The sequence below is a fragment of the Gopherus flavomarginatus genome, chromosome 9 (genome assembly GCF_025201925.1).
Source record: "Gopherus flavomarginatus isolate rGopFla2 chromosome 9, rGopFla2.mat.asm, whole genome shotgun sequence".
In the NCBI taxonomy this organism is placed as follows: domain Eukaryota; kingdom Metazoa; phylum Chordata; order Testudines; family Testudinidae; genus Gopherus; species Gopherus flavomarginatus.
Genome location: NC_066625.1, coordinates 29,065,860 through 29,089,076, shown reverse-complemented (window position 1 = coordinate 29,089,076; position 23,217 = coordinate 29,065,860). Strand labels below are relative to the sequence as shown.

The 23,217-nt window shown below is 39.5% G+C and overlaps 1 protein-coding gene and 1 long non-coding RNA gene across 11 annotated transcripts in view; one reads left to right on the top strand and one right to left on the bottom strand.

Moving 5' to 3' along the window:
• The window catches only part of RBFOX1 (RNA binding fox-1 homolog 1), a 2,697,109-nt gene that overhangs the window by 1,089,161 nt on the left and 1,584,731 nt on the right, over positions 1-23,217 (top strand). The gene's annotated exons all lie outside the window — the stretch shown is intronic.
• Positions 1-23,217, bottom strand: part of LOC127057616 (uncharacterized) — a 703,575-nt gene that overhangs the window by 282,892 nt on the left and 397,466 nt on the right. The window contains exon 2 of the long non-coding RNA XR_007776138.1: positions 12,439-12,488. This is a non-coding gene — a long non-coding RNA (uncharacterized LOC127057616). The remainder of the gene's footprint in view (positions 1-12,438; positions 12,489-23,217) is intronic.

The window sequence follows — 23,217 nt, the reverse complement described above, 5'->3', positions numbered from 1 at the left end:
TAGAATTTCAGACTTCAGATGTATGATTTGAATAATTGTTTTCAGGTATCTAGGGGAGTGTGTGTGGAAGAATTAATTCACATGCAAAGACATTACAATGCACGTATGCAAAAGATGTAGGCTCCAGTCGGGAGGCGCTTACCACAGGCGGCTCCTGGCCAGTGGTGCAGGAGGGCTCAGGCAAGCTGCCTGCATGCCATGGCCTCACACTGCTCCTGGAAGCAGCTGGCTGCTAGCATGTCTCTGTGGCCCCTTGGACGAGGGGGCAGCATGTCTCTGTGCAATGCTCACACCTGCTAGTGCCACCTCCGGCCAATGGGAGCTGTGGGGATGGTGCTGGAGGCGGGAGTAGTGCATGGAGGTGCCTCTCCCTCTGCCAGGAGCTGCAGAGGCCTGCTAGCAGCCAGTCGGTTCTGCGAGCAGCGTGTGGCTACGGCATGCAAGAAGCCTGCCTGAGTGCCATGCTGCACTGTGGGACATTTAGCATCCCAGAGTTGAAGATTACTGCCTATGATTTATATTTGCAGGGCCCCCCATGAGCCGGGGCCCTGAGCTGCAGCCCCTAAAGCCCTTGCATTAATCTGGACCTGGTTGTGAATGTCTTCCTTTCACACATAGATTATGGGTTTGGTTATTTACTCTGCTCCAGTTGAAGATTCCTACGTGATACCTTTAACTTTCAAATTCTTGTTATGCTTTCAACATTTGTTTCAAATGTTTTCTTAATTGTACAGTGATTTTTTTATTCTTAGTACTGAATCGCTGGCTGTAACAAATTTTGCAAGTATTTCATCCGAAGTGGGAGTATTTTGAAGAATTCATCCCCATCCTACTCACAGATAAATCAATAATAATTATAATTCCATTGTCAGTTGAAGCAACATCAGGGTTTAGTTGAGTTATGTGAAGTGAATCATTGAGTGTTAAAATGAATAATGCTTCTAGGCACTGCAGTGAGCAAGTGGATCACATTGTTTTGTGTAAGGCTAGTGGTAAAGTCATGTGGACTTCGATGTTTAGAAGATCATCTTTCACTCCTCCTGTTACAGTCTGTCACTTTCAATAAATTAACTGACAAATCAGCATTTCTCTGAATGTACCAATGCGAACATACACTACAGTTATGTTAATATTATTACACCTCTACCTCGACATAACGCGACCCAATATAACACCAATTTGGATATAACGTGGTAAAGCAGTGCTCCAGGGGGCCAGGGCTGCGCAGACCGGTGGAACAAAGCAAGTTCGATATCACGTGGTTTCACTTATAACGCGGTAAGATTTTTTGGCTCCTGAGGACAGTGCTATATCTAGGTAGAGGTGTATTTACTGGCTTTTCTTTCCTTATGAGCATCCATCAATATTTAGCAAATGCTGGAGTTTGTGTGTAAAGCTTTTTTTATCAATAGTAAATGTACATAAGTTCTTGTTTTCCCTTCCTGGTATGGGTGAACTCAAAGGTTTCATATTCAATATAGTAGTGCTTTTTAAAAATTATTATTTGCAATTAAACCCACCTTTTCTTCAACCCCACTGAAATCCTAATAGGCACTTCTCTATATATTTAGGCATCTAAATGCCTTTAAAAATCTGGCCCTAAATCCTTAGATGCTATTTTGATATGGAGGTATTTATAGCATATCAGTGGCCCAACAAGTTCTGCAGGATTCTCTTTGTGGAAGTAATGAAAAATATGCCGGCATCATAATATGCCTTGTGAGTAGCATGCTAAACACTGATTATGATCGATAACCACTTTTATTGTTCCTACCGTTAAAATAATTCTGCAGGATAATGTACGTTTTGTACTGTAATAGATTCTAATAAACATTTCCTTATACATTTTAACAAATTTTAATGTAGCAACAAGAGATTTATGTGATATGGAGCAAAAGAATAAAAGCATACAGTAAAATATGTCACATGTTTAAATGAGTAGGCCTACACTATTAGTGATGCAATTATAGGAATCAGTAGTTTTTACCATGAGTCTAACACGTCTTCCTCTTTGCTCCTGGGAGTCTACAGTGATGTCACATTTTTCCTAAAAATTTGATGATTTGTGCTTTGGCAGTGGAAGTAATGTATTCTAATAATAATAAGTATCTTATTAAGTTCAGGCATGTGGCTACCGTGGATGCTATGGCAGCTATGCACGCCACTATCTACAGAAGTGAAAGGCTTCCCAGCTCTGATTTTTTTTCAAAAAATTACCCTTTTTTAAGAATAATGAACTGATAGAGCTAACTTTAGATTGTGTTCCATTCAGAATTACTTGGAAGTTCCACACTGAGCAAAACATTGGATTTTTGTTGACATGTCAACCATTGTGGTATGTATATTTCCTAAATGTGGCCTTTTGTCAGCTCTGATTTTCCTATTCCATGTTTCTGGAATTACGGAGCTAAAAATAGCAATTGATGTAGTTTTATTTTTGTTTATATCACAGCTTTCTAGGAATATTAAAGCTACAGTCCAGCAAAGATTGAGGGTGGGGGAAGTTTAGCATTGGGCCATTCAGTAATTTGAGATATGAAATGACTACTGTACTGAAGACACAAAAATATGGAAGGCATTGAATATGGCGCCTAACTCTATTCAGCATAGACATCAGTGGTGGTGGTAGCATGGGAAAACTAACACAGTGGAAGATTAATTTGGAAAAAAAACAGACTGGACAAAGAAACACAGGGTAAAAGAAACGCTGCTTGCAAAATAATTCCTGACAACTGCATTATACACAAAAAATGATTGAGTTGGAGAAGCCATGATTTGTTAAACTGTCTATTAGAATTGACGGAATGGGGAGGAAATGTTGAAAACAGAATCAGTGTTTTTGATACAAATAGCTAAAATTTACTTCTGAAATAATATCAGTGCATCATTGCTGAACGGTACTGTCATATGTAGTTTTTGCATATACTGAACATACTAACTGCAATTATTTGCCTATATATCATGTTATTCATTTGTTTTATCACTCAAATTATAGATTATTTTGTATTCATTAGGAAACCCACATTTGTAGAGATGCATGGTAGGTTTTAAAACCGCAATGTGTGAGAGTAAATACCTGACACTAGCAAATTCCAGCTACATAAAAATAACCAGTTAGCAAGAAAAACGATACGGTACAAAAACGTTCCATTCTTCAAATACTGACAAAAGCCTGATATCTCTAGCACTAAAAACTAATGCTTGAAATCTGCTGTGCAACACACAGTAGGAAACATGAGTGGAAACTTCTGTTCCAAGGTATCTCAGTCCTGACCTGGAGGAAGCAATTTTATGGGGAGATGGTGATGGATCTGTCTCCATGACCAGGCAGTAATTGGCCACTTCAAATGTAATTGTCACCTTTACTAGATGTCAATGGTAAGGTAGTTGGAGTGACCTCATCCCAACCACCACTGCAGACTGGACTGAGATGACAAACTAATTTCACAGTGCTTACTAGGGAGTTACAGCTTTTGATCATCTTGCATTAGACTAAATTGCACTGTAGTTGGTGCTTTTTCTGGCTTGCCGCATAAAGGTATCATGTAATAATAATAAATTTGAGTGAGGGTAGAAACAGTTTGATCAAGGAGTGGCTTTGACAGGCACTAAAGGAAGGCCTTTTTGCTATGTCTTTTCTGGTGGACTAGCTGTTGCAAGCTCAGGATTCTAGTGATGTGGAGTTTGAGACTTAAAGGATATCTGGCTCTGTTTGAGGAGGCGAGAATCCCTATTCCTCTTCCAGATTTTGTATATGCAAATGTTTTATATATTAGAAGTTAACTAATTTACTAAAACTGTCTCCAAGTAAGGAAATAGAAAGGGAATTCTGAATGACTATTAGAATGTTGTACTGTTGTGACTTGACATTTCAGCACACATGATCCTTTCTCACTTGGTGTTAAAACAGTCAGAAGTGTTAAAGTTCTGTATGCAATGCCATATACATCTAGGAAAGGTTAGGGACCAACTGCAAAGGCAGTAGCCTAAAAAACAGCAATGAAATCCCCCAAATCCCCTTACATGTTGGCTGTGATGGTTGAGCTGTTAAGCTGGGCAGTGCTGTGGCTGCTTTTGAAGTATGGTGTGTGTGTGTGTGTTCAATTCCCATATGGGTCTTTTACCATTTACTTGCTGACTTTTGGCTTGCTATTCTGTTGATGCCATCTGTTGTGTATAGAGGCTGGTGACCACTGTGCTGTGCTTTTGTTTGTGCCAATGGACTTCTTCTTTCTAACCCAGTTCCCTGACTACCTGCTGGGCCAGTGGACACTTGCCTTTGGAATGTTATGCATTATCCTTGTCTGCGCTGCTTTATGGCCCAGTTATCACCTTCTCCCTGTAGTTGGCATACCTTTTAATTGGAAGGAAGAACCCATAGTTCTGTGGTTAAGGCACTCGGAGCCAGAAAAGATGGGTTTTGTTGATGCTACTTCTGTGTTTTAGTTTCTCCATCTGTAAAATGGAAATATTTACTTACTTTTTCAATGTGTTGGGAGGCCAAGCTAATAAACATTTGTAAAGTATCCTAAATATACATAGCACTGTGGTATATATTTTTCAGATGTTTTAAAAATAGTAGGTTAAAACAGGTGGTATTAAAAACACCATGCAAATTACAAAGAATGACAGTCAAAGAGTGTTAAGTATTAAGATTATTACTCCAAGCCCATCAGTGATGATTGCCTGGGATGTAGTGTGCCTGTTGGTGAACTTCCAGTACTGGTCACTTAACCTGTTTGAACTCTGCCGTTCCTCTTTATTTTGCTTGTGTGGAATTTTTTTTCCTATTCTGATGGGCATTTGTAACCTTTCTGATAGCTACCATGATCTGAATGTGTATCTTAGGGCTGGTAACTATTTTAATTGTGAGCTATTATTTAGGTGCACTTCCTCACAGTTAGGCTACCACAAGATTCACGTAAATGAATTTGGGTAAGAGAAACATCCCATTGAGCATAAAATGCTACATACATCCCTTTCCCCCAGTTCTTCAAACTAAGTCAATTTACCTGACCGATAGAGTGAACTTCAACAACCATACCTACTCATACACATTGCTGAATTCTGAATCAAAGTAGTATTCTAAGATTAAGTATTATTTGATAGTCATATACAAAAACACTTATAGAGAGGATGAATTAAGTGCTCCTCTTTACCCTTTCACATAATTTAAAAAAAAAGGAGCTATTCAGAGAAATTATTAAAGTAGTGAATTTATAACTGTGAAAGGGAAATATGTTTTTCAGCAGCATAATTAACCTGTGGAACTCTTTGCCACACTATACCATGGAGGCCAAGAGTATCACATAGTTATTAAGGGATTGGATGATTATATAAATTAGAACATCTTTGTTTTTATATGAGAGAGATGAAAAATAAAATTATTAAAAGGGATATAAAGCTCATGATTAAGGGCATAGGTCAACCACTAAATAGGGGGATAGGAAGAGATTTTCCTTTCAGTCAGGTTATTTTGTAATTGTCTGCTATGGGATTTTGTGTATGCTCCTCTGAAGCATGTGCTACTGCAGGGGTAGGCAACCTATGGCATGGGTGCCAAAGGCGGCGCGCAAGCTGATTTTCAGTGACACTCACACTGCCTGGGTCCTGGCCACTGGTCTAGGGGGCTCTGCATTTTATTTGATTTTAAATGAAGCTTCTTAAACATTTTAAAAACCTTATTTACTTTACATACAACAATAGTTTAGTTATATTTTATAGACTTTTCGAAAGAGACCTTCTAAGAACGTTAAAATGTATTACTAGCACGCGAAACCTTAAATTAGAGTGAATGAATGAAGACTCGGCATACCATTTCTGAAAGGTTGCCGACCCCTGTGCTACTGGTTAGAGAAAGGATACTCAACTAGGTGAACCACTCGTTTGATCTTGTTTTCCGTATCAGTTTACACAATTCTTATTCCTAAATTCTATCCAGCTATCTTCTTAAAATGCCTTTTTCAGAGCAGCACAGCATTGGATTGTTTTTTTTTTTTAATTTTTACTTCTAGAAAAGATAACTGCAAATATACTTAATCAATGTATCTTTACAGATGACAATTGATTTGTAAATGCTCAAAAGTTAAGAAATGTAGTTACTGTTTTCACCACATACAGATGCACTGAGACCAAGTTGTAATACTTTGAACTACTCTACAATTAAATTTATACCATAGTGTGTGTGCACAATGTACCTTATCTTTCCCCTGTTTTGTGTTGAAATTCTCAAGCATAACTTTGCATTAAAATATACACATGAGGCAGGAAATCTTAAATTATGATTCCTACAGCACACATTGAGTACATAGCACACATTCTCAGCAATAAATTGAGAAGTGCATGAAGTAATACAGAATATTACATATTCAAAAAGGGGCCAAGTTACAGCTGTTACAGCATCCATAACTTTGAATTTCTGACTTTCGCACATTGAAATGTTGCATTAGTAGATGTTCATTAAGAAATATTATGGGCCAGATCCTCTGCTGGTTTAAATTGATACAACTGTATTGATGATGCTGATTTACGCCAGTGGAACGTCTAGGGTGACTAGATGTCTGGATTTTTCCGGCTGCTTATATTGGTGCCCATTGCCTCGACCCTGTCCCGATTTTTCACACTTGTTATCTGGTCACCCTAGGAAGATGTAGCCCTGTATGTGTTATGTACTGTATGAAATCTGTGGTCATACCAATTTGTATATATTGTGTTCTCTGCAAGGCTGGCGCTTCCATTTAGGCGACCTAGGTGGTTGCCTAGGGCGCTGGGATTTGAGGGGGCGGCATTTTGCCACCCTCGGCAGCAATTCGGCAGCGGGAGTCCTTCCGCACTCCAGGTCTTCATTGGCAATTTTGCGGCGGGTCCTTCGCTCGCTCCGGGACCTGCCACTGAAGTGCCCCGAAGACCGGGAGCGTGGAAGGACCCCCCCCACCGCAGAATTGCCGCCAACAACTGGGAGCGAGGAAGGACCCCTGCCTAGGGCGCCAAAAACCCTGGCGCTGCTCCTAGTTCTCTGTATATGTTACACACAAAAATATACAAATATATGTAGCCCAATTCTGCAGTGTTTATATTAAAAATCTGTGACTTTAAATTGTTGGCTGGTGCTCTGGAACAACAGTTTTCTAAATGAGTTCTGCCAGAGTGATGATTGCAAGAATTGTGCCCACAGACTGTAAATTGGATAAAGTTGATGATTGCTTGCCATGGAAAAAAAGGGAAATAATTCTTAGAATATGACTTGCCTAGTGTCACTGAATATTTTTACATAGACTAAGCAAACATAATTCCTTGCAACGTCTTAGAGATCACATACTGAGGAAATGTAGCATTTAATTTCGCAGGCTGTCTGCAGCTACAGATGATATGCACGCTCTAGGGCTTTGCAAGCTTACAATCTTACTTTTTTTATCATATTCAGGTAGGCATTATGGACAGCATTAATTTGCTGAGCCATGGCTGCAGATTACTGCATTAGGCTACGCAAAAATGCTGACTTTATTAAATCTTTATCATATAACAAAATGTGTTTATATAATGCCAGCAGATGTCAGTGTGTTCTTGTCATGTAGTTTTTTTAAAGAAGTTCATAGTTAAATAATTTGAAAAAAAACAATCAAGTCTGAAGAGAGTATATTTAGTAATATTGTGTAGCAGCCTTTTAATACTTAAGTTAATATTATGGAATTTCTCTCTTTTTATGCATTTGGGAAGGCTAGTATTACCTTACTTAACTTTAAGCGTATGGTTGTCAGTCCCTTTTTAGCGGGGCTTCTAAAGCATTGCCTAAGCATGTTCTTCAGTGCTTTGCTGAACGGGGCTCCACATTATGAATACATCTTTGAATTTGTGACTGTATTTGTTCTTCCATCTTAATTCATTTCAACACGAGTTTCTATTCTGACCAAGAGAGTTTGGCACATACAGATAACATGGCATTCTGCATTATTCTGGAAGAATAATATATACTCTTACACATGGTCCATATACAGTGAATTTAAGTGACCAGTCATTGAGATCCAGGTCTTGGAGTCAGTAATTAAATGCACTGGATTATTTCATTGTCACTGTTTATAAAATTTTAATATTGATAATAGCGTTTGCTGGAGTTTTTATTTCTGTTTACACTCTGCTGATCACATCTTGTCTTTATACCAGCCAGCCGCCGTATCTTTAAAACTCCTATAAAATTTATCATAAATATTTTCTCTCCCATTCTCAACTTGCAGAATGATGCTGTGTGGAAGGAAAGAGTAAATTTCAGTGCATCATCCTTTTGAAAATGTTATTACATTGCTAAGGTCACAAGTTTTCCGTGGGAAGCTCTATGCACAGTCATAACTGGATAAACTAAATAGAGTTTATTGATGAGTCACATACATTATTTTAATTATTTAACCAGTGGATTAATCATATTGGAGGACATATGTGCTAAGTTGCCAGACTAATATATTTTCAGTATGTAAAGACACTGTTCTAAGAGCTGTGTAAACAGATGGAGTTTCCACCCTACTCCAAGCACAGTATACTCTCACCACACTGGTGCATAGTCCAGACTGAACTCTTGTTTTCCTGCATTTTTAGTATTTCAGATAATGAAACATAAAACTCAGCCAAAACTTTCTGCTCTACCTTGTCGGTTCCTGTGCTTTCCCTACAGATGCTCTCTGTCTTAGTAGGCCTGGTCTACACTACGCGTTTAAACCGATTTTAGCAGCATTAAACAATTTAACGCTGTACCCATCCACACTACGAGGCCTTTATATCAATATAAAGGGCTCTTTAAATCGGTTTCTGTACTCCTCCCCGACAAGAGGAGTAGCGCTAAAATCGGTATTACTATATCGGATTAGGGTTAGTGTGGCCGCAAATCGACGGTATTGGCCTCCAGGCGGTATCCCACAGTGTACCACTGTGACCACTCTGGACAGCAATCTCACCTCGGATGCAGTGGCCAGGTAAACAGGAAAAGCCCCGCGAAATTTTGATTTTCATTTCCTGTTTGCCCAGCGTGGAGCTCTGATCAGCACGGGTGGCAATGCAGTCCCAAATCCAAAAAGAGATCCAGCATGGACCGTACCGGAGATACTGGATCTGACTGCTGTATGGGGAGACAAATCTGTTCTATCAGAGCTCCTTTACAGAAAACGAAATGCCAAAGCTTTTGAAAAAAAAAATCTACAGGCTACACAGTGCTGCGTGACAAGCGTAACGGGAAGCCAGAGACTCAAACGGACGCTCATGGAGGGAGGGAAGTGGTACTGAGGACTCCAGCTATCCCACAGTCCACAGCAGTCTCCGAAAAGTATTTGCATTCTTGGCTGAGCTCCCAATGCCTGTAGAGTCAAACACATTGTCCGGCATGGTTCAGGGAATAGCTCGTCAATTTACTCCCTCCCCCCCCCATGTGAAAGAAAAGGGAAAGAAATCGTTTCTTGACTTCTTTCAATTTCGCCCTATGTCTACTAAATGCTGCTGGTAGACGCGATGCTGCAGCAGGAAGAGCAGTATCCGCTCCTCTCTCCTCCCTGGTGGCAGACGGTACAGTAGGACTGGTAACCGTCCTTCTTATGAGCCCGTGAGTGCTCCTGGCTGGCTTCAGGTGAGGCTGGCTGGGGTTGCCTGGGTGAAAATAGGAATGACTCCCAGTCATTCCAAGTAGATGGTACAGAACGGCTGGTAACCGTCTTCATCATAGCAACTGAGCTTCAATCAGCCCCCTCCCTTTTATGTGAAAAGAAAAGATTCTGTACTGCCTGGACTATCATAGCAGTGGGATGCTGGGCTCCTCTCCCCCACACTGCTTAATGTCCTGCCTGGACTATCATAGCACCGGGAGGCTGCCTCCCCCTCATTTTATGTCACTAAAAACTCAGTGTTTCTTATTCCTGCATTCTTTATAACTTCATGACACAAATGGGGGAGACATTGCCATGGTAGCCCAGGAAGGTTGGGGGAGGAGGAAAGCAAGGGGTGGGGTTGTTGCAGGGTCACCCCCTGTGAATGGCATGTAGCTCATCATTTCTACGGGATCTGACACGGAGCAGCTGTGCTCTCTGATACACTGCTTCTCTAGTACATTTGCCCCATATTCTGGGCAGGACTGACTCTATTTTTAGAAACCATAAAGGAGGGATTGACTCGGAGAGTCATTTCCAGTTTTGCTTTTGCGCCCCCGGCCGATCTCAGCCAGGGGCACCCATGATAGCAGCAGACAGCACAGAAGGACAGATAACCGTCATCTAATTGCCAAATTACACTGGCAGCAGATGGTACAGAATGAGTGGTAACCATCTCTGCTATCATGCAAAAGCAAATGAATGCTGCTGTGTAGCGCTGGAGTATCACCTCTGTCCGCGGCATCCAGAACACATACGGTGACTGTAAAAAAAAAAAAAACAAAAAAAAAACACTGAACGGGCTCCATGGTTGCTGTGCTATGGCGTCTGCCAGGGCAATCCGGGGAAAAAGGGCACGAAATGATTGTCTGCCGTTGCTTTCCCGGAGAAAGGAATGACTGACGACATTTACCCAGAACCACCCGCGACAATGATTTTTGCCCCATCAGCCACTGGGCTCTCAACCTGGAATTGTAAGGGGCGGGGGAGACTGCGGGAACTATGGGATAGCTACGTAATAGCTACCCACAGTGCAACGCTCCGGAAATCGACGCTAGCCTCGGACCATGGACGCACACCGCCGAATGAATGTGCTTAGTGTGGCCATGTGCACTGGACTTTATACAATCTGTTTTATAAAACCGGTTTATGTAAAGTCGGAATAATCCCGTTGTGTAGACGTACCCTTAGTTCCTAGTTTTCTCTCTCTTACGGGCACTGCATGGAGCTAACAATATAAACTAGCCAGAATGAGTCAGCAGTATGTAGTTTGCATCTTTATGCAAGGTTCTAGCACCAGAGGGTAAGTATGCACATTTTAAAATTTTGGTTATGAAGTTGGATGCCTAAATCCATTAGGCACTTAAATAAATCACTCAGACACCCTTGAAAACAAGGTTGCTTGCTTAAGTTTCTAAGACAGGCCAAATTTTCCAACTTGTCTTACTGCAAATTTATGATAATAAGATGCTATAGCTATCATTTCAGGGTTTTTTAAATATAGTTCCAAGCAGAAATTCAATTTTAATCTTCTCCAATCCAATTTCCTTTATTCTCTTTTAAAGCTTTGTCAGTTTTAAGAGTTTGTTTTAAATGAAAGGTCTATTTATTAGGAATTATTCCTTGTTTCTTCTTGTCTCAAGCAGTTTGCATGATTTTCAGATAAACTAGAACTGAGCCAGGCAAATTGGGTACGAAAAATATTTGTCTCTCAGAATAAAGAACGTGGGATTATTGGAATTGTAGCGTTGGAAATCAAGTTATTTCACTTACAGATAATATGTTTTTATTTAGTATTCACTGGGGATTCTATCAAAAACCCAGTGTCAGAGAATTTCTAAAATTAGTCCTAAACTATTTTTGTTTAAATAATACATTAAAATCTTTTTCAGGACTGTGTCTTGATTGCCGCAACTCCATGCAGTATGTATATTTATATATAAAATAAGAAGCTTTCTTTGTTTTAGTGAATAAAATGTTGACATAAGTAACTCTCCCTAGGCAGACACTTATGTCCTTCTGATGAAAATGTAAAAGGAGGATTAAAAAATAATTTTCTAGTCAGATGACTTTATTTGAAAAAAACCATATATTTATTACTTTGGAGATGTTTCCATGTTTGGTAATATTGATTTTTCTGAAGACTGCACTTTCTGCTAATGGAAGAATAAAAAAAAAAAAAGTTGTTCAACCTTCTCGTCCCTCAGACCTGTATTATTCATTTTAAAATTTTCATATCTTTTATGCAGCTGCCATTGAAATTTTAAGATTAATGTTGAAACTGAAACAGGTTATTAGTGGAACAGGATGCATTGTCCACTAGTTTTAACATGCTTACCACTAGATAGCCAAACTATGGTTTCTGTTCTGAAATTTAGAATTTGGGCTAATAAATTGTAGCTATTTTCTGTATTTTAGTGGGGAAAAATATGTTAAATGAAGAGGTAGGCCTTACAGTGGGAATGAAAATCAAGACACCTTATTTTTTCATGATAAAGGAGACATGGACCAAATTATCAAACCATAGGAATGGAAGAGACCTCAGGAGGTCATCTAGTCCAGTCTCCTGAAATCATGGCAAGACTAAGTGTTATCTAGACCATCCCTGACTGGTATTTGTCTAACCTGCTCTTAAAAAATCTCCAATAATGGAGATTCCACAATCTCCCTAGGTGATTTATTCCAGTGCTTAACCACGCTGACAGTTAGAAAGTTTTTCCTAATGTCTAACCTTAAACCTCCCTTGCTGCAATTTAAGCCCATTGTTTCTTGTGCACTTACATACTGTCAGCAAAGTGTGTGTGTATATCCATTGAACCTTGTCATAAACAGATAGCTAAGGGTTAATGTCTCTTTCACCTGAAGCACCTGACCAGAGGACCAATCAGGAAACCGGATTTTTTCAACTTTGGGTGGAGGGAATTGAGTGTCTGAGTCTTTTGTCTTTTGTCGTCTGCCTGCTTTCTCTAAGCTTTGGAGAAGTAGTTCTACTTTCTAATTTTCTGTTTCTAAGTGTAAGGACAAAGAGATCAGATAGTAAGTTCTATGGTTTCTTTTCTTTGGTATTTGCATGAATATAAGTGCTGGAGTGCTTTGATTTGTATTCTTTTTGAATAAGGCTGTTTATTCAATATTCTTTTAAGCAATTGACCCTGTATTGTATCATCTTAATACAGAGAGACATTTGGATGTATTTTTCTTTCTTTTTATATAAAGCTTTCTTTTAAGACCTGTTGGAGTTTTTCTTTACTTCAGGGAAATTGAGTCTGTACTCACCAGGGAATTGGTGGGAGGAAGAAATCGGGGAGATCTGTGCGTTGGATTGCTAGCCTGATTTTGCATTCCCTCTGGGGGAATAGGAAAGTACTTTTTTGTTTCCAGGATTGGGAACAGAGAAGGGGAGTCTCTCTGTGTAGTTTCACAGAGCTTGTGTCTGTGTATCTCTCCAGGAGCACCTGGAGGGGGGAAGGGAAAAAGGATTATTTCCCTTTGTTGTGAGACTCAAGGGATTTGGGTCTTGGGGTCCCCAGGGAAGGTTTTTCAGAGGGACCAGAGTGCCCCAAAACACTCTAATTTTTTGGGTGGTGGCAGCAGGTACCAGGTCCAAGCTGGTAACTAAGCTTGGAGGTTTTCATGCTAACCCCCATGTTTTGGACGCTAAGGTCCAAATCTGGGACTAAGGTTATGTCAAACCTATACTTTGGCATTTGTAAGTTGAGAAAATCACAGTTCATTTTGTCTGTGAAGACTATGCACAACTTCTTTAAAATTTGACCTTCCATATGTAAAGATGGTGTGGAACTAACAAAATAAAAATTGAGATCCTTAGCTGCCACTGTCATCCTTTTAATGGTGTAAGTTGGTAGTACTTTATTCTTGATAGTCAATAGTGCACTAATACAAACTTTAAAACCTGTAAAAATTTATTTACAAATTGCTTTTTTTTTTAAAAAAGCCTTCATTTATTTTAATTTTGATCCTCCCTACAAGTATATTGTATACACATTTGTATTGGTTCTCCATTAAACATATAAGGAGATTTTATTAAAAAAAAGAGTATGAAAGTTGAGGAAATTGCAGTATAATATTCTATTGTGTATAACTTCTCAGTTAATAGGCACTCTGACAATATGACAATTTCCTGCAATATGCTTGAAAAACTGTATTGAATTAGGTTTAAATATCTTTGAAGCCCATTGTATTAAATGCAAAATATATTTATTATTGTGGGCCTGGATGATCAAAGGACTCATGAACAATGTGGCAAACAAGAATGGTCTTTTGGGACAATATGTGTAATGTGGATTCCTGGGAAATATCAAGGGAAGATAAGGGCAAATTCACCACCAGTACTTTGGCTATGCAAAAATACAACTTTTTGAAACTAGGTCCTGAGGAAGGGACCATGCTCTATGAATTACCTGTCCTTGGAATCCAAAGATCACAGGTCAAATGATATAAAGGGAAGACTGAAGTATTGGTGGTGGTTCTGGTTCTGAGCTAAGGGTATTATGAATTTGTAACCATAGAAAATCACCTTGTTGAGATTTGAAAAGGACTGACTCCTGCCTTTGTTGGAGTTGGTGTGATCTCTGGTATGCTTATTAGTGTGCATGTAGGTTCTTTTATTGTTTTTAACATGGTTTCTTTGTAATGCTTCCAGCTTTAAGAATAAATGTACGTACGTAGAGCTATGTAGTAACTTGTAACTGTGGGCAATTATGCTATTTATTGCATCTGAAGAGAAAGCAAAATGTAGATGATGTCTTAGCTAGGTAATCTGGCTTGCTGGTAATAATACAATGTATTCAGGGAACTTTGCAGCCTGCAAAATTCCCAGTAAGAAAGGAAAGAGGCATAGGTCTTCATCCAGGATTGGGGATGGCTGAGAAGCCGGGAGTCTAGTGTGTGGCCATGGTGGACCATGGAGGGGGAATGCAGGTGCAGGTGCCCTGAACTGTTACAGTGAGAATACATGTTAAAGGCTAAATGTTTTGTAAATAGTTACAAGAGCATGAAAGTTTATGCTAATCGCTCCAGTTGTTGGTTTGTTTGCATTTCTGTAAGCATGTGGAGGTACCTTGTGGATCAGGACCCCACTGTGTGATAGATGCTGTACAAACGCATGCCTCATAAATCATGCTATATGTTGTATGAGAGTGTGGGAGCACATAGTTAAGGATGCTGACTGTAGGTGGAGAATGATCTTGATATCTCAACCTCTGAGGCAGAAAGTTACAGTATGCATTTTTCTTAAATTATGCACATGCTCCTTCAATTTTCCATAAATCTTAATATTTTATATTAATATTACATCTAAAATAGACCACACTTCGACTGAAAGTGGGCTAGTGTGACATAATGGAAATACTGGTTATTCTAAATTCTGATAAGTGAAACAGGAAGAAACTACTTAAGGTAAGATTTTCAGTCAGATATGAAAGCTTTAAATGGCTCTTCCTGGTTTCATATCCTTTCTCCCACGACATGTCCCCAACCGTGCGATTACTGTGAAGATTCAACCAGTGATATTTTGGCCCACTCACAGACATGTTATGTGACCCCTTCTGTTCTGTACTGGTCTGACCCTAAGAGCATCTCAATGCTAGAGGGAAAGGGGCTCACTGGTATTGGGTAATGAGTTTCAGCTGGCCTGACCAATTCAGTGTACCCCAACTCACTGTGGTTACAATCTGTAGCTAAAAGGTGTCATGTAATATGTCACTGGAAAACCAACGACACTGATCAGTAATATTTTTGTATGATGTATGTATGCAGTGTGTATTAAAAGTTATGGATGTATGCTAGAATTGTGGCTAAAATGTGTTTAAACCAGGCATGTCAGGTGGATTTGATGAACAGGTCTGCCCTAGAGAAAGGAATGTGTTTGCTTCTGTGATCATCATGGTCATCAGGTGGAGACAATGAAGGTTTGTTTACCTGTTGGGTAAATAAAGCTTTTACGCAAATAAACATGAGAGTAGATAGCATGGCAGCTACACACAGCAAGAGAGAGAAGCTTGGTCTGGGTTTTAAAGAAGATTAGTACTGGTGAACTGACTGGTCATGCTGCCCCATCTCTGCATTCCCTTGGGGAATCCCAAAAGCCACTGCCTGCTTTTGGGATATATTTTGGTATCCACCCAGAAGAGGTACCCAGTAGCCAAGGACATGTTTTGGGTGGAATCTAGAAGCATCTCTCTGTCCAGAAGATCCAAGCACCTTTTTTCAATACTCGCCACGACCAGTCTTCTGACATATGGTGAGATGAGCAGCTTTTTCAAAATGTCTGAGTTGCCTCCTTAAAGAATGCAAAATAAAATCACTACCAGATAGGTGGAAATTAAGCAAGGAATTCCTCTGTCTGTCTGTCTGTCTCTGTCTGTCTGTCAGGTTCTTACATGGTACCCACCACCATAGTACCCGAAATACCTTACAGTCTTGAATGTATGAACCTGGGTCTCAAGCCCTAGGCCAGTGCCCTTACCACTGGACAATCCTTCCTCTCCTAACTAAGGACTCCACAAACTAAAGAGTGTTCTCATTAGAATAGACAATCTAGATCTAAATACAAGAGTTGACGGTGTACTGGGGGGGGAGCCTACTAGCAACATGTTGCCCAGGCTACCAGTCTTTCAACCCGTTCTGCTCACTATGCATGCAAAGAAAATGCAGAATCACAGATGGCTCCCTGCTGGCAGCTGGTGCTATTGCCAGGAAATAAAATAGAGGCTCAACAGTACAACTCTCATTCCCTGGAATGTGCTGCTTAGTTTAAAAATACCCCAAACATTGTGCCAAGCTCTCAATGCTAAAAACCACATGTGCTTCATGATATTGGGGAAGCTGTCATGCAGTCAGTTAATGATACCCCCATACTCATGTTTTTTCACCAAAACTGGATCTTCTTTTTCTCCAATTTGTCACCCCAGATGGCCACCACCACCATTACTCAGGAAGGGAAACAACAATCTTGCAAAGATGATATATTTGACAAGATCTGAAGATGTCCAGAATAAGGATCAGTGCTCGGCACATTCCAAAACCAGTCTTGCCCATTACTTTTGATTGGACTTGATTCCATCTGTGGCCCTATTCTGACCCCAAATGATCCCCACTCTCCCAACTGCTGCAGTCAGTTGGAAGCAAAACTGTGGAATGGTCATTCCTGAATGGGTGGGTTGGGGAGCTTGTAGAGTTTTCCAAATAGGAAACCCAAACTTAATTTCTCTTTTCACAAGAAATTAAATAGTATAAATTGCTTAAAGAAAAACCTGAAAGCAATTCTCTGATATAAAACTAGCTGCTGCAATTCCTTCCTGTGTTGAGAAGTCATCTATGCATTTAAAACATAATGTTTGTCCTAAGGGATTAGCTATATAATAGAGAGGGGAATGTTAAGAGAAGCTATTGGTCTTGCTGCATGTTATGACAAGCCGAATATCTATTTCAAAATGAGCAGAAAATTTGCTGGCAAAATTTGAACACTAAAATGAGGAGTACGAATATATTTGGGATGCCTGGTCACCGATAATTGTGTAGAAAAGAGTAGCCTCTATTTTGTCCACTGATTTATTTATACAGAGCCACATTATACATAACACTGATAACTCCTTCTCCCTAAGCAGCCATGTATTCTTAAGTGGGCATACGTAAGAATACAATAAGGCTGTACTCACCTGTGAGTAAAAGCGGCGTAATCTGACTTGCAATGATTGTATTAATTGGCCCCTTCTTTGATACTGATATCGAATCTACACAACAAAGAGAGGTAGTCATGGCTCCAGTTAGTTATGAGAGTGACTGTTGCCATATACGGTTGTCGCAATTAAAAAAGAACATTTGTCAGCATGTATAGTTATCACAGTTTTGTCCTATTTTAAATGCCAAGGGGAAATGGATCCCCAGGTATGGTACTTTGTTCGCAAATGCTGTCTATTTCATGGACACTACATTGCATGTTTTAAGTTTACTACTTCAGACTCCTTAGCGTGTCCAAGACATTAAATATGGTAAAGACTAATATTTGATAGAAAATAATTCAATGAGTTCTTAGGTCAGGGAGGCACTCATATCAAGCATATGGCTTCAGCTTGTAGACAAGACAAAAACAGAAGTCCCATATATAGCAAGTGTATATTTAGAATGGTGGTTAGATGCGGAGGGGGGTAACATTTACAGCAGCTCTTCTTAGGAGACTGTGTGTGTTTTATATAACTACAGATTCAAACATGAGGGGGCTAATATAGGAATAATATCACAAGGAGTGAGGTACGAACATACAAAATATTCTGGGGCCTCTGGCAGTAAGATGAGTGTTTAGTCATGTCAGAAGAGCAGTGGTCAATAAGTCTATTCCATTCAGCTCAGCTCATTCCTTAGTGTCATCATACAGTGGAACACTAGTCCAAGCATTCAGTATATCTCTGGAATCACCAATTTGCAAATGGATTGACTCAGCACAGAAAAGATAATTCCAGGAGGAATGGTCACTGAGTCAACAGGAATCATTCAACAGTCTAGTTAAAGGACATTCTGTTCTTCAACAGACTTGTTTTGGTTTAAATGTAAATTCAGCACCTACTGCTGCAAAAACAGTTTGGAGAGTGTTCTTGTTCTCTTTAGGTGACATTTGTTATCTGCTGTACATTTTAGAATGGCTCATTCTTACTCCAAAGACAGTAAAGTAAGAGGTGAAAGGATATTTGGTATCTAATAACACTATTCTCATCAATTAGGTGAAGGTTTTGTAGAATTGTTCAGTACATTAAGTTACTTGAATTATTAAATGAACTGCCTCATCAAGGTCGAGTGCGCCAACAGTTGCAAGAACTACAGCTCTATTTCTGATATATGCAAGGAAACTGTAAAAACAATAATAACTTTCTCTAAATATACATGTTATCCCTCTGTGAAGGCACTTATATGGCCCATATAAATATAATATATGAGCACCTCCCATTCCTTAAAATATGACACTGTTCTCTCTTTCTTTGTTGTTGCCAAGAAGCAGAATTCTGATTTTGGGTGTTTTTTTAAATTTTGTTTCATTTTATGTTTTAAATTAAATTAATTTGTAAGGACTCTGAAAGCATGAGGGCACTGTGGTGAGTAAGCCTGTGAAGGTTCTGTCTCCCACAGTCATGACCCTACCCTCATTGGTCAACAATAACATAGTTCTACTGGAATGTAGCTGTTACAGGAGGCCCTGATCATAGAGGGAGATTGCATCTCTCAGGTAACCATGTTGGATTTTGGCTTTGCGTTTAACTCCATTTCAGTAGGGAGCTAGGGCAGAAAGCTGTTCTTGATAGTCTAAATTGTTGAGCCTGCTGGCTGCTGCATTATGATCCATCAAGAACTTCCTCAGGGCCTGGGGCTTCCTCCCTCTCTAAAGATAAACTGCAGAAGTTCAGCTTATGTGTTTTGTATGCATGGCTCACAATGGCCAGATCTGCATTTGGTAGGACTGGGTGCAATTTTGTAGTGAGTCGCACATGGTAGGGGCATCTTTTCTCTCCCAAAGGTACTTGAGTGTCCGAATACACACTTACTAGTTTTCTCAAGCTGCAACCTCCTATGATGTAAGACAATGCTTGGGTCATTTATTCTTCTTAGTTATTCTTTGTGTCAGGCCAGAAATTCCCATGGGGAGATTTTCATATGCATGTCCTTGACAAAAGGCTTATTTTGTATTGAGATTTATATTTTATACAGTAGTAATGTGAGGGCTTGGGGTAGGCTCTTACCTTGCAGTTTTCAAACTTCTGAAAGGAACAAACTTTCATCTCAATGAGAACACTCACCTGTGTAAAATAATGTTCTTGCAAGGTGAATACAATCATGAATTCAAACCTTTAGCTTCTATTCAAACACAGGGACATCTGTGTTTCCATCCACTAGGAATTAATCACTGTGTTGCTTACAGGGAAGAGTAGACTGGCTTCAGGGATAGAAGCCTGACAGTCACTTGGCTCACCTGGCAGCTAAAGAGCTCAGAAGAGAAACCTCAGATAAATTCTCAAGATTTGGTCTAACCTTTTAGAAGCTTTTAATCCCACTTTCATTGGTGGAATTGACTTCAGCATGAAGATGTGAAGAGGTCAACAGTTCCTTCTTTAGACTGCTCCTTGTTCTTTAGCATAGGTTTTTCATTAGCTCATCATCATTACTGATTAGAAATAACACTAGTTGGTGATATTTACCAATCCATCACCAGGGTCTTTCACATATTATTTCACATGAGGAGACTTTTTATTTTGCATTTAATCTCTTCAGAGTAATCCAGAGTAACTGTTTTCCTTACAGAGAGATCTGCACCATGCTTCCACCATAACTGCCCTCCCTTGAAGTCTGCCTCTATTCCTTGGCTATTTGTGGTGCACCCTCTCTTACTTCTCTGCAATGGGCTTATACAACGGGACACTTAGCAAAATTTTATATTGCACCCTGTGGTGTGTACGTAGCACAAAGGAGCAAAGTAGAACAGCTGGGCCGTCTGTAACAGGGCTGCCCAGAGGAGGCGAGCAAGTGGGGCAATTTTCCCCAGGCCCTGGGTCCCATAGGGGCCCCCACGAGAATATAATATTCTATAGTATTGCAACTTTTTTTTTTATGGAAGGGGCCCCTGAAATTGCTTTGCTCCAGGCCCCCTGAATCCTCTGGGTGGCCCTGCTCTGTAATGCTCAGCAATGTGTGATGTAGGTGATTTCTCCCTCTCAGAAGTTAGCACCAAGGTGCTTTCTAAACCCCACTTCCATGAAAATATGGTAAGGATAAACTTTTTTTCCCCAAAAGAGGTTAATATTTTGTATACATTATCATAATTTTGCCAATTGGACACCTGTCTCTGTGGAAACAGGAGAAAAAACAAGTCTGTTATGTCTCAGTTGCTGACTCCACTGAAACTGATGTTGGCTTCTTAAAACAAAAGAGATCCTATCTTTCACCTTACTTGGTCTCAGTTTCTTTGGAAACGAGATTGAGAAAAGCTCCCAATAGATGGCCAATAAGCTGATTGAGAGTTCTGCTTTGCATGTCCTACAGGCTTAGCTAGTCAGCGAAGTTGCCAGTTTCCAAACTCAAAATAATTTGGTGGCTGAAATTTGAATAAATGTTCATAAATTAGGTTTTATTCTTTTAGTTGTTTAAACTTTAAACAATGCTACTTTTAAATTTAAAATAAAATTACTTTTATTCAAGCAATAGCACATTAGATAGTGTAGTTAGCATACTATTAAGGAGGCTGAGGCCACTCTGCTTTAGCCACCAGTTTCTCAAGCCATCCAAGTATCTAAAAACATTATATATTTTTCTGCTTGCTTATGTCATGAGCCAGGGATGGTTGTGCAACAACATGTATTGTCGCAAACATGTATGTTTAAGCTCATTGCTATGCTCTCTTCACAATGTGATTTGCATAGGTTTTGCTTCAGTATATTAGGCATATAGGGCATGCTCATTGTGAACTGTAATTAACTACTTTGTTCATGGCTCCGTGACATAGGATGATTAATATTGTAGCTTGTAATTGTGCTTTTCCATCTTGTCTTCTATGCATATAGCATTCTTTAGAACTGTTTTGTCTGAAAGGGTATCATAAGTCTCAATATTTAGAAAGGAACAGAATAATCTTCATTTACTTCTTATAGACAACTTGATTAAAAGTTTTAAGATGGGCAGATGTAGCAAAACTGAACTTGTTTACAGAGCTACATGGCTCTGTTTACAGAGCTACATGGAAATCCACCTCCATGTGGAACAGCTAGTAACTTTGGCATCTAGTCAAAAAACTCTCAAAAGGTTGCCGCTGAAGGACACCACTGTTGGAAATACAGACATAGATATATATTCCTGGACTCAAGAAGGAAACAGAGGGCGCACTATTGTTTGGACTGATTAGATGACTGACTAATAAGCCTTGAGGGGCAGGAGAATTGACATACTGATGTACTCTAAACATTAAACTCATACAATGTTTAGTTTTCTTCATAATATACCATTCAATCTTGGTAAACTCACATAAAAGTCCATTACAGGTATCAAGGTTTATGTTGTCTTAATGACCATTCACTTTATTGTTAATCTTTTAGGAAATACACAGCAATAATTAAATTGGAGCAAAACAAGAGGCATTGAGAAAATTCATTAAACATATGAGACAAACCATTACAGGCAAAGCATCTGCTGTACAATTGATGTAGAAAGTAATTATACATTAATAGGGTTAGAGCTCACCCTTGTTCAATGCATGTACTCTAATTGCCATTTGGCATCTAGGGAAGTTTTGTGCAGAGATTGAGGGTAGAATACATCCTTAAGGGTCAGATAAGATCAACAGGAGGCTTTTTATAAAGGCTGGGGAGTGAACACATTATATAGTACTTAACCTACGTTAACTTTGCCACAAGCACTTCTGTACTGAATGATCCTCCACCTGTCCAATAACAAGACAGGAAGACTAGGAAGGGTATCTTGATATAGGAAGGTTTTATTTTTAGCACTTTATCTGGAGTTAACTACGTCAACACTTTCGCATGATAGCCTGAGGCACCTGTGTAAGGAGACAAGAAAGAAGACAGTATATATTTTAGGATGACTGTTATCAATTTTAAAGTGATGATAGAGAGGTGCAAGTTAAGGGTTAACTGAGGGATACAGTCTTGTCCATGTTTCATGATTCATGGAGCTGCAATATTCTAGGAACTTGACACAGGTTTAAAAATTGAAACTTCTCTGAGTTATATGGTTAAATTATCCAGTTGTTCTTCAGAGTTCGTTTGATGGTATTTATCAGATCTTGGATGTCAGTATACTTCTTTTGAATATGTAAAGTACAAGCTAGGGGTACAAATTTATATTAAACAAACAAACAGGAGAAGCAGCTTAAACTGTCTGATCTCAAACTGAATTAGATCCAAAATGTTTTTAGGTTTTTGTGTTTTCTGATGAGCACCCCTGTGATAGGCTGTATATAAACACCCATGTAGCTGTAAACAGAATGAGCACACACTCAGAGCAGTCAAACCATCACAGCTGGATGTTCCAAAGAGCCTTAAATTTCTTTCTCGGTTGTATTTTTTGCTCCCTATTATGTAAAGCCTCTCTCTCATGGAGAACTTGGCTACAAAGAGCTTTTGTTTTCCTTTTCTATTGAGTTACACACTGTTGATCTCTGATTACTCTCGCCCCTCGCTCCACTGAAATGGTCACAAGGTGCCTGTTATTTACCAGGTAATGAGTGCTGGGATAGGGCGGAGGCTCGATCACTGGATGTCCTTGGGAGTGGTGACAAGTGTCCCCGAAGGTAGCGATGTGGATAACGCAAACAATGAGTCGTGGGGTTAAAATTGAGGGTTTATTGAATGGGTCACAGGTGCGGATAAGGAACAACTTAATATTAGTCACAATTTGGGCCTACAATATAATACTGGAACAAATAATAAAATACTGCAATTACAAACAGAACCTGACCCTGGTACCGCTCCAGGTCCCAGTAGTTATTCAGGTCCTTCCAAGGGTTAGTAAGGGTGCTATTGGTACTATTATTAAGCATAAATGCAATTACTCGTCTAATTTAAAAAAATGCATTAAGACA